Source organism: Lepisma saccharinum, chromosome 13 (genome assembly GCF_977018435.1).
Source record: "Lepisma saccharinum chromosome 13, izLepSacc3.1, whole genome shotgun sequence".
In the NCBI taxonomy this organism is placed as follows: Eukaryota; Metazoa; Arthropoda; class Insecta; order Zygentoma; family Lepismatidae; genus Lepisma; species Lepisma saccharinum.
The window spans coordinates 15,276,470-15,288,688 of record NC_139241.1 but is presented as its reverse complement, the minus strand read 5'-3'; the positions used below and the strand labels follow the sequence as shown (position 1 = coordinate 15,288,688).

General features: G+C 39.6%; 3 non-coding genes across 3 annotated transcripts; all 3 read left to right on the top strand.

Annotated features, from left to right (window-relative positions):
* The first annotated feature begins 917 nt into the window (after positions 1 to 917).
* Positions 918 to 1,035, top strand: LOC145997661 (U5 spliceosomal RNA). Its single transcript, XR_014443058.1, has one exon. It is a non-coding gene; the product is annotated as a U5 spliceosomal RNA (small nuclear RNA).
* Positions 1,036 to 2,597: 1,562 nt separating this feature from the next.
* LOC145997662 (U5 spliceosomal RNA) lies at positions 2,598 to 2,715 on the top strand. Its single transcript, XR_014443059.1, has one exon. It is a non-coding gene; the product is annotated as a U5 spliceosomal RNA (small nuclear RNA).
* Positions 2,716 to 9,005: 6,290 nt separating this feature from the next.
* Positions 9,006 to 9,123, top strand: LOC145997640 (U5 spliceosomal RNA). Its single transcript, XR_014443038.1, has one exon. It is a non-coding gene; the product is annotated as a U5 spliceosomal RNA (small nuclear RNA).
* The last annotated feature ends 3,096 nt before the right edge of the window (positions 9,124 to 12,219 follow it).

Sequence of the window (12,219 nt, the reverse complement as noted above, 5' to 3'; positions counted from 1 at the left end):
TAAATGTGTATTTTAAGAAGTTAGTCAAGCGTTTGCTTGTAATATGAACACAATCAATCCTTGGATGTTCTACAGATACATTATTTTTCATTATTCTTAAAGAAATGTCATCTTGGCATTTTGTTTAAAAGTTTTATTTTTTTAAAAAAATATATCCTTTTCGACAAATCAACATTAAAAGCATGTTAAAACAAACGAAAGAACACAAATTTGCCAACCCTGTATGGAAGTAACATTGTGAAAAAGAAGTCGTTAGCGTATGATAGGAAATTTTGGAACACAAAATTCCTTTTACTTATTTCTTTCTCTCTAATTTACAATTGTCGAAATGTAACTTGCTTTGATGCCGAGAATTATTACGTTAAGTAATTTCCACGGAACTATCTTGTTTTATATTCATGGCTATTGCCCAATCTATAGTAAATTTCGAGATTCCATCACTACATATATACGTGCAAGAATCGCATGACATGAAAGTGACCCGTCACAACCGAAATAACTGCGGTAATTTTCTTTCTTGCTTCGGTTTGGTTTCTTTACGAAACATTATTAAGTATGCCGGTGGGAGAAACCCGAAAGTGTAATCGTGTTGCATATGAGAACAGGTAAACTGAAAATTCTTCGTGAAATGGAATTTGTTGCCAAAGTACAAGTTCCCACTAGTTGAAATGGTGGCCGAGAGATGGCAGAATTTGCTGTCGGTTTATCATTTGTGTACGTTGGTCCCTGCACATGACGCAAATTAGAAATCGGCACGGATTTATATCCTTATTTTCTCGTTTTAAGAAACGAAAATCACACAAAACGAGGTTTTATGTTTCAACAAGTAAAACAGCAATTTCCTACGGAACCTACACGTTCCCATGAGCAGTGAATTGAACTGCAACATAGGTTAGGAAAAATTGGTGGCCTGGAAACAACTCTGGTTTCCCTTCATACGCAAAAATCTTTCGCATTTTACTAAAGATTTCCGTGGAGGGGAACAACAAACGAGTCTATTATTATTTTTTTAAAGGCTTGGTACAAACTGAGCCCGATTAGCAAACACAACGAAAACTGTAGGTGGAAATGTGTCCTCTTGCTCAGCTTGATAATCTCTCACCTTCTGAAATTTGCAGGCATGAGGATCTGTATGGGAGCTTGCTGCTAAATTTCCAAATGCTCTTGTCATTTCACAAACGAAGCCGAACATGGAAATGACTTCACAGGGAGGATTGTATGGAAACAAAGTTAGCATGATCAAAGCAAAGTGCTTTAAACAATATGTTTTCTCCGTTTAAAACATATTTCTTTTTTTATTTCAAATGTTTAAACAAAGCGTTTGAAACATGTTTCTTTTCAGATTTGTTTAAAACAAATTTTGATACTTGACGTTTGATAGTTTGTGATTATTTGTGTGTTTTGTAACTACGCGTTTTCTTTAAATGAGTATCATTCTCTTTATTGTGCATTAGAATCTTCTCAGTGGTTCAAAATGTACATCAAATAACACACATATGGTGATGAATACCGTGGGCCACGTTTAAAATTCATGGCTATGATTTATGCAGATGTTTAAGATTTAGATCGATTCACGATGATAATTAATCAGAAGCTACCACTTGGACTCAGTGGTTCCTGGAAACTGTGGATTAGTTCGAGCTTCTCGAACAGCGTACAGGAGATATTTAAGACTAACATAAATGTGTATTTTAAGAAGTTAGTCAAGCGTTTGCTTGTAATATGAACACAATCAATTCTTGGATGTTCTACAGATACATTATTTTTCATTATTCTTAAAAAATTGTCATCTTGGCATTTTGTTTAAAAGTTTTATTTTTTTAAAAATAATATATCCTTTTCGACAAATCAACATTAAAAGCATGTTAAAACAAACAATAGAACACAAATTTGCCAACCCTGTATGGAAGTAACATTGTGAAAAAGAAGTCGTTAGCGTATGATAGTAAATTTTGGAACACAAATTTCCTTTTACTTATTTCTTTCTCTCTAATTTACAATTGTCGAAATGTAACTTGCTTTGATGCCGAGAATTATTACGTTAAGTAATTTCCACGGAACTATCTTGTTTTATATTCATGGCTATTTCCCAATCTATAGTAAATTTCGAGATTCCATCACTGTATCTATACGTGCAAGAATCGCATGACATGAAAGTGACCCTTCACAACCGAAATAACTGCGGTAATTTTCTTTCTTGCTTCGGTTTGGTTTCTTTACGAAACATTATTAAGCATGCATGTGGGAGAAACCCGAAAGTGTAATCGTGTTGCATATGAGAACAGGTAAACTGAAAATTCTTCGTGAAATGGAATTTGTTGCCAAAGTACAAGTTCCCACTAGTTGAAATGGTGGCCGAGAGATGGCAGAATTTGCTGTCGGTTTATCATTTGTGTACGTTGGTCCGTGCACATGACGCAAATTAGAAATCGGCACGGATTTATATCCTTATTCTCTCGTTTTAAGAAACGAAAATCACACAAAACGAGGTTTTATGTTTCAACAAGTAAAACAGCAATTTCCTACGGAACCTACACGTTCCCATGAGCAGTGAATAGAACTGCAACATAGGCTAGGAAAAATTGGTGGCCTGGAAACCACTCTGGTTTCCCTTCATACGCAAAAATCTTTCGCCTTTTACTAAAGATTTCCGTGGAGGGGAACAACAAGCGAGTCTAATATTATTTTTTATAAAGGCTTGGTACAAACTGAGCCCGATTAGCAAACACAACGAAAACTGTAGGTGGAAATGTGTGCTCTTGCTCAGCTTGATAATCTCTCACCTTCTGAAATTTGCAGGCAGGAGGATCTGTATGGGCGCTTGCTGCTAAATTTCCAAATGCTCTTGTCATTTCACAACGAAGCCGAACATGGAAATGACTTCACAGGGAGGATTGTATGGAAACAGAGTTAGCATGATCAAAACAAAGTGTTTTAAACAATATGTTTTCTCCGTTTAAAACATATTTCTTTGTTTATTTCAAATGTTTAAACAAAGCGTTTGAAACATGTTTCTTTTCAGATTTGTTTAAAACACATTCTGATACTTGACGTTTGATAGTTTGTGATTGTTTGTGTGTTTTGTAACTACGCGTTTTCTTTAAATGTGTATCATTCTCTTTATTGTGCATTAGAATCTGCTCAGTGGTTCAAAATGTACATCAAATAACACACATATGGTGATGAATACCGTGGGCCACGTTTAAAATTCATGGCTATGATTTATGCAGGTGTTTAAGATTTAGATCCATTCACGATGATAATTAATCAGAAGCTACCACTTGGACTCAGTGAGGCCTGGAAACTGTGGATTAGTTCGAGCTTCTCGAACAGCGTACAGGAGAGATTTAAGACTAACATAAATGTGTATTTTAAGAAGTTAGTCAAGCGTTTGCTTGTAATATGAACACAATCAATCCTTGGATGTTCTACAGATACATTAATTTTCATTATTCTTAAAAAATTGTCATCTTGGCATTTTGTTTAAAAGTTTTATTTTTTAAAAAAATATATCCTTTTCGACAAATCAACATTAAAAGCATGTTAAAACAAGCGAAAGAACACAAATTTGCCAACCCTGTATGGAAGTAACATTATGAAAAAGAAGTCGTTAGCGTACGATAGGAAATTAAGAACACAAAATTCCATTTACTTAATTCTTTCTCTCTAATTTACAATTGTCGAAATGTAACTTGCTTTGATGCCGAGAATTATTACGTTAAGTAATTTCCACGGAACTATCTTGTTTTATATTCATGGCTATTGCCCAATCTATAGTAAATTTCGAGATTCCATCACTACATATATACGTGCAAGAATCGCATGACATGAAAGTGACCCGTCACAACCGAAATAACTGCGGTAATTTTCTTTCTTGCTTCGGTTTGGTTTCTTTACGAAACATTATTAAGCATGCCTGTGGGAGAAACCCGAAAGTGTAATCGTGTTGCATATGAGAACAGATAAACTGAAAAATCTTCGTGAAATGGAATTTGTTGCCAAAGTACAAGTTCCCACTAGTTGAAATGGTGGCCGAGAGATGGCAGAATTTGCTGTCGCTATATCATTTGTGTACGTTGGTCCGTGCACATGACGCAAATTAGAAATCGGCACGGATTTATATCCTTATTCTCTCGTTTTAAGAAACGAAAATCACACAAAACGAGGTTTTATGTTTCAGCAAGTAAAACAGCAATTTCCTACGGAACCTACACGTTCCCATGAGCAGTGAATAGAACTGCAACATAGGCTAGGAAAAATTGGTGGCCTGGAAACCACACGTCAGTGCGTCGAGAGAAAACCCCCTTGGAACATTCGCTGTGACTGTAATTTCAGTACGTTTGGAACGGACGACTGGAGGTAATTGCAGTCTATACAGTGGTTTGGTGTTTCCGAGGTACATTGTTGAACGCCTTGCTGCGAAGGGATATCTAGCTCGAACGACACTTTTCAGGTGGCCGCAACTAGGTTGTAGCCCCAAACATTCACCCGTAGAGCTCTGGTCACAGTACCAATCCTTTCTTTCTTTCGTTGGCTCTGGTTTCTGTCCTCGTTTCTCAGTGACTGCTTGGTTCTAAAATCTTGTTTGGTAAGTGTCTGTTCCGAGACTTTGACTCTGACTCTCTCCATCACGTGCAAAGTGCAGCTTCCACACTCACTCGCCGATTGCAAAGTAGTGCAAGGGAAGCGATGCATAAAGGGCTCCCCCAACAAGTTGGGGGTACTGTCCCTAGAGATGTCAGAGCCAGAGGCCGGAACAAGCTAGAAAATCCAAATTCCCGAAGCTCTTCCATGGATTCCCGCGATCGATCTAGGTCACCACTTGCCAACAAAAAGCAGAAACTTCCAGAGAGAACAGACTCCAGACAGAACAAGACCGACGTAAACACACAGACACCAGTGTTGTACATTTTCCTTCTTTCGAACTACGACACCAAATACAAGACGCCAAAACATATCCTAAATCAAATCCTAAAATATGTGCCAAGAGCTTCAGTTAATGAAATAGTCTTCACCAGGAACGGAATACTTATAAAATCTACTGACCCACATTTCTCCACCATTATCAGAGACAAGGCCTCCTACCAAATTTTTGGTACAAATGCCAATATGAAGCCACTAACCTCTACACGTCCAAAGCAACCTCCTCCGCCTAAACGAGCACCAATGCTATCAGTTGTGATTCGGGGTGTTCCCCCTGAATACACCGAAACAGAAATCGCTGAAGAAATTCAGGCAGAAGGTCACACCATCCACAAGTGCATGAGAATCCGAAATGACAACGGACCAACCTATATGGTTCGAATACTGACTGTAGATAAAGATACCGTGGACGAACTATTGCACATTGGAGCCTATATATATTGTCGAAAGCACAGAGTCGAACCTTCCAGGACGTCAACACCACTGCCCGTGCGTTGTGAACGTTGTCAAACATACAATCAGCACACTACAACCAACTGTCCAAATTCAGCAATCTGTGGATACTGTTCTGGGCCACATTCTACCAACACTTGTACAAACATCCAGAACCCGCCTAAATGCAACACATGCTCTGAAGGACATCCTACTTACAGCTATAAATGCCAAGCCAGACCTAACCCAGAACCAAATCACCCTGAGCTTGTTGTTCCCATCCGAACTATAGATAGCTCAACCAAACCGGCAAATTCACTAATGGACCCAATCACTGTGGAAGATCTGCTACGATTCTTTACTATTACAACTCAAAACATCCAGCCATTTCTACGCACACATATTCTGGACCAAGTCATACTCGCTGCAAAAACACTTTTCAAACTGCAGTTACACGCTACGTATACGGGACCACATGTCCATTTCAATATCAACCCTCTTGAAAACACAAGTACATCCTAAAACAGTTTTCAGACTCTTCATAGCAATCATGGGCTATTATTTTCTCTTCTTAAATATTCGCTCTTTAACAAAACACAAAAGCTTATTTGAGACTGTCTTGCAGGAAAAGAATATATCAGCTTTCGCCCTCAACGAAACATTCCTAACGCCAAAACTCAAACCCAAGATCAGCGGATATACTCTGATTCGACATGATGGGCCAACGGAAGCTCAACGTGCAAATGGAGGGACTGCAATTGGCTTTCGAAAATCATATCCGCACAGAGAACACACATTACCACCGCATTTCAACTTGCCGGAATACAGCATAGCAACAATATATCTGAGGCACAGAAGCATTACCCTAGCAACCATCTATGTCCGGCCTGGACATCCTATACCATACAACTTTATCAACTATATCGAAAACAACTACAAGCATTACATAATCATGGCCGACATAAATCTCCATAGTCGACCACAAGCCGAAAAGCGACAATTTCACCAAACTATAGACAGCTGCCAAAATTGCCATTTCCACCAACTTCCGAAACCATCTAGACCAATCAGCAGTACTTCTCCAGATGTTGTACTTACATCGACTTCCCTCCTTACAAATAGCAACGTGGATGTACTTGAACCCATTGGTAGCGATCACGCACCTATAATCTTTACAGTTGACGCACCTGCACCAACTCCTCACAAACCCTTTCTCATAACAAGGTACTCCTACGATCAAGCAGACTGGGAAAAATATCGTAATGCAATCGAAAACACCGTGCAAAACGCAGATACGCCAACAAACGATAGGGATCTGGATGATGTAGTCCCATTACTCACTTCTGCCTTAACCGAAGCTGCGAAAAATACCATCCCACTTCAAACCATCAATCTATATAAACCAAAATTACCGCCGAACTATCTAAAACTGATTTCAGCCTCCAGGCGTGCCTTCCGAGAGTATGCTGTAACAAAAAATCCTGAAGCGTTACGGCATCATAGACAACTCCTCCGAACGGTACAAAACTATATCATTGCATATAAAAGAAGGAATTGGATAAAAACGTGCAATACACTGGCTGATACATCACATCCATCCAAATACTGGCAGCAATTTAACAAACTCACAGGGAAAAGGTCAAGAACTACATATCCCATTATAGTCGATGGGAAATCCATAGACGACGACCAAGAGAAAGCAAACGTCTTTGCACACCACTTTCAAGGAATCTTTACACCACAAACTAAACCATTACACAAAACAACCCTTTCACGTACAGTACAACGTGTCTCAAACCCACATAACCGAGCTCTCAAACCTAACAATGACCATAGTATGGATGAAAATGAACCTCTAACCTCACCTATAACACCAGAAGACATAGAATGCGCCATATCTCGGAAAAGAAACACTGCTCCAGGCTTCGACTCGGTAACCTACCGACTCGTCAGAGAGGCTCCAAGAACCTTTCTGCTCATCCTGGCCACCATATATACATATATACTACGAACAGGCTACTTTCCGACAGAATGGAAAGTTTCCAAAATGCTGCTGTTCGCCAAACCCGGGAAACCTGTTCGCGAAGTATCCTCTTACAGACCAATACAGCTCACATCGACCCTCAGCAAAATCTTTGAAAAAGTACTTGTACGCAGATTGCACCAACACCTTTCATCCAAGAAGCTCCTACCCGCACATCAAGCAGGCTTCCGACCATCTATCAGCCTCAACGACCAACTTCTGAGATTGATAACTACTATAACAAACCACTATAACAAGTCCTTGCCATCGTGTCTTCTTTTATTCGATCTCGAAAAGGCGTTTGACAAAGTATGGCATTCGGGATTAATATATAAACTCCACAAATTCCAGCTTCCTCAATGCTACATTCGCCTTATCCATTCGTTCCTGGCAGGCCGCATGGCATACATCTCTCTGAACTCGGCAACATCCTATCCCATCTTCTTGCACACAGGAGTCCCACAGGGGTCTGTTTTGTCACCGCTATTATATTTAATGTATGTAACAGATATGCCGACCATGGATACCAGCACACACGTATTCCAATTTGCAGATGACACTGCTTTCCTAGCTCTTGGGAAAACATTTCAATCCATTAATAAAACACTCCAAAAGGCCGTAGACTCCTTTATTCGCTGGTGCAACCAATGGAAACTATCAATAAACTCTTCAAAAACTCAGGCAGTAGTTTTCCTACCTCCCCACTGTCGCTCCAAAGTACACCGAAACCCCAAACTCTTGGAGATTAAAATAGAGGGGAGACGCATCTTACCTTCAAAACACGTAACATATCTTGGGGTTACCATAGATGAAAAACTGACCTGGCGCCCACACTTAGAAAGGATAAAGAAGAAGGTAAAGAACCGCCTAAACCTATTATGGAAACTGGTGGGTACATCTTGGGGATTACACCCGACAACAGTCCTAACCACCTACAAAATGTTCTTGCGCCCAGCCATCACTCACGGGCATATTGCTTGGATTGACGCTTCTGCCTCCTTCTACGACCAACTGGAAATCTTTGAACGGCACGCATTTAGATTGGCTTTCCGGATTAAATTACCTTATCCCACAGCACTACTGTATGACAGAATTTCCTTCCCGACTATTCTGTATCACGTCGAGAGCCTTCGCCAACGATACATAAACAAAGCCATGATATCCGAAAACCCAGTATTCTGGAATACCATTCATCTTGATATCCGACATGATGCAGCACCTACACATATTTATACGCCATTACAACACCTGCTCACAATGTATTCATGTTATCTAGATGATCTAGACCCACAGAAACACGAATACGATATATATCATCCATCGCAGTTATCATTCCATATTTATCCCACCACTACAGCCTAAGCAGTACCAACAATACTCCGACTCCAACTATCGAAATCCATATTTACAATCTTACCAACCACGCCCAAAAGTAAGATAACACATACGAATCACCAATCTTAATAAGAAAAAATATTCTGCAATATAAAAAAGCACTTAGACCATCCAAAATGATGAAAGACACATAACTTACAATGAAATCACTTACCGAAGTGAGGGCATAACCCTCTCAACGGGTTAACACTAGCAAAAAAAAAAAAAAAAAAAAAAAAAAAAAGCCTGGAAACAACTCTGGTTTCCCTTCATACGCAAAAATCTTTCGCCTTTTACTAAAGATTTCCGTGGAGGGGAACAACAAACGAGTCTATTATTATTTTTTATAAAGGCTTGGTACAAACTGAGCCCGATTAGCAAACACAACGAAAACTGTAGGTGGAAATGTGTGCTCTTGCTCAGCTTGATAATCTCTCACCTTCTGAAATTTGCAGGCAGGAGGATCTGTATGGGCGCTTCCTGCTAAATTTCCAAATGCTCTTGTCATTTCACAACGAAGCCGAACATGGAAATGACTTCACAGGGAGGATTGTATGGAAACAGAGTTAGCATGATCAAAACAAAGTGTTTTAAACAATATGTTTTCTCCGTTTAAAACATATTTCTTTGTTTATTTCAAATGTTTAAACAAAGCGTTTGAAACATGTTTCTTTTCAGATTTGTTTAAAACACATTCTGATACTTGACGTTTGATAGTTTGTGATTATTTGTGTGTTTTGTAACTACGCGTGTTCTTTAAATGTGTATCATTCTCTTTATTGTGCATTAGAATCTGCTCAGTGGTTCAAAATGTACATCAAATAACACTCATATGGTGATGAATACCGTGGGCCACGTTTAAAATTCATGGCTATGATTTATGCAGATGTTTAAGATTTAGATCCATTCACGATGATAATTAATCAGAAGCTACCACTTGGACTCAGTGGGGCCTGGAAACTGTGGATTAGTTGGGGCTTCTCGAACAGCGTACAGGCGAGATTTAAGACTAACATAAATGTGTATTTTAAGAAGTTATTCAAGCGTTTGCTTGTAATATGAACACAATCAATCCTTGGATGTTCTAGAGATACATTATTTTTCATTATTCTTAAAAAAATGTCATCTTGGCATTTTGTTTAAAAGTTTTATTTTTTTAAAAAAAATATATCCTTTTCGACAAATCAACATTAAAAGCATGTTAAAACAAACAAAAGAACACAAATTTGCCAACCCTGTATGGAAGTAACATTGTGAAAAAGAAGTCGTTAGCGTATGATAGGAAATTTTGGAACACAAAATTCCTTTTACTTATTTCTTTCTCTCTAATTTACAATTGTCGAAATGTAACTTGCTTTGATGCCGAGAATTATTACGTTAAGTAATTTCCACGGAACTATCTTGTTTTATATTCATGGCTATTGCCCAATCTATACTAAATTTCGAGATTCCATCACTACATATATACGTGCAAGAATCGCATGACATGAAAGTGACCCGTCATAACCGAAATAACTGCGGTAATTTTCTTTCTTGCTTCGGTTTGGTTTCTTTACGAAACATTATTAAGCATGCCTGTGGGAGAAACCCGAAAGTGTAATCGTCTTGCATATGAGAACAGGTAAACTGAAAATTCTTCGTGAAATGGAATTTGTTGCCAAAGTACAAGTTCCCACTAGTTGATATGGTGGCCGAGAGATGGCAGAATTTGCTGTCGGTTTATCATTTGTGTACGTTGGTCCCTGCACATGACGCAAATTAGAAATCGGCACGGATTTATATCCTTATTCTCTCGTTTAAAGAAACGAAAATCACACAAAACGAGGTTTTATGTTTCAACAAGTAAAACAGCAATTTCCTACGGAACCTACACGTTCCCATGAGCAGTGAATTGAACTGCAACATAGGCTAGGAAAAATTGGTGGCCTGGAAACGTCAGTGCGTCGAGAGAAAACCCCCTTGGAACATTCGCTGTGACTGTAATTTCAGTACGTTTGGAACGGACGACTGGAGGTAATTGCAGTCTATACAGTGGTTTGGTGTTTCCGAGGTACATTGTTGAACGCCTTGCTGCGAAGGGATATCTAGCTCGAACGACACTTTTCAGGTGGCCGCAACTAGGTTGTAGCCCCAAACTTTCAACGGTGGAGCTCTGGTCACCAGTAACTAATCCTCCAGGGCACAGTACTTAGAGGTATCAATACTGCTTATTTTGAAGCAAACCGTGTTTTGCAACCCACGCTTGCAACACGTGCTTGTACAGGAGCAACCTGTGTTTGCCACCCAGTTATATCTGGAGCAAACTGTGCACGCAATTCCCGTTTGCAGCACTTGTCACTCTGTTTCTCATTGTTGTTTCCGCCTTGTTGATTTTAAGATAAGTATCGGTAGGTGTCCTCCCTGTGTTCACCATGCATAAAGGACTCCCCCAACAAGTTGGGGGTGCACACGCTCGAGACAGGAACATACAAAAACAAGACCGAGGAAAATCAAGAAGCACCTCAGCTGATTCAAAGACGGCTAGGGATCGCTCTCGATCCCCTCTCCAACAACAAAAGAAGCAAAAATACCACGAACAAACACGCAATCCAAAGTTAAATCCCAGAGATACCACACAAATTGATGGCCGAACTGAAGAAAATACCACTGTCTACAACTTCCTACTACAAAATTACGACCCCAAGTACAGAACTTCTAAGTTACTCCTTCAACAATTACAAAAATACCTCCCCCGAGCACAAGTAGAACAAATTATATTCACCAGAAATGGCATCATTATAAAATCCAGAGATCCGCAATTTCTATCCACTTTGAGAAACAAAGTTTCGTTCGAAATTTTTGGACCACAGGCTGCTCTATCCCAACTGACACCCAAAACTGCCAAACAATCACCACCCCCAAACAAACCACCTCATATGTCAGTCGTTATTAAAGGCGTAGATCCAGCACTCGCTGACCAAGAAGTATTAGAAGAACTACGTTTGGAAGGGCATGAAGTTATAAAATGCGTTCGAATCCAAAACAACAACGGACCAACTTACCTGATGCGAGTAATAACAGATTGTTCCAGCACAATCGATCGCTTACTTCATGAAGGGGCTTATATATATCGCCAACGACATAGGGTTGAACCATCGCATTCAAGGGCACCTCTTCCGTTACGATGTGAACGCTGCCAGAAATACAACGTCCACACTACGGCAAATTGCCCCGAAACACCTATCTGTGGCTATTGTTCTGGCCAACACACGACTAAAGAGTGCACAAATCTGAATGCACCACCCAAATGTAACACGTGCAAACAGGCTCATCCCTCATATAGTTACCGTTGTACTGCACGCCCAAACCCCGAAGCCTCACGCCCTGACCTAACTGTACCATTAAGAACTATGGACTCTACAACTCCACCACAGAACTCTCTGAAACAACCAGTGACTGTTGAAGATCTACTTAGATTTCAAACATTA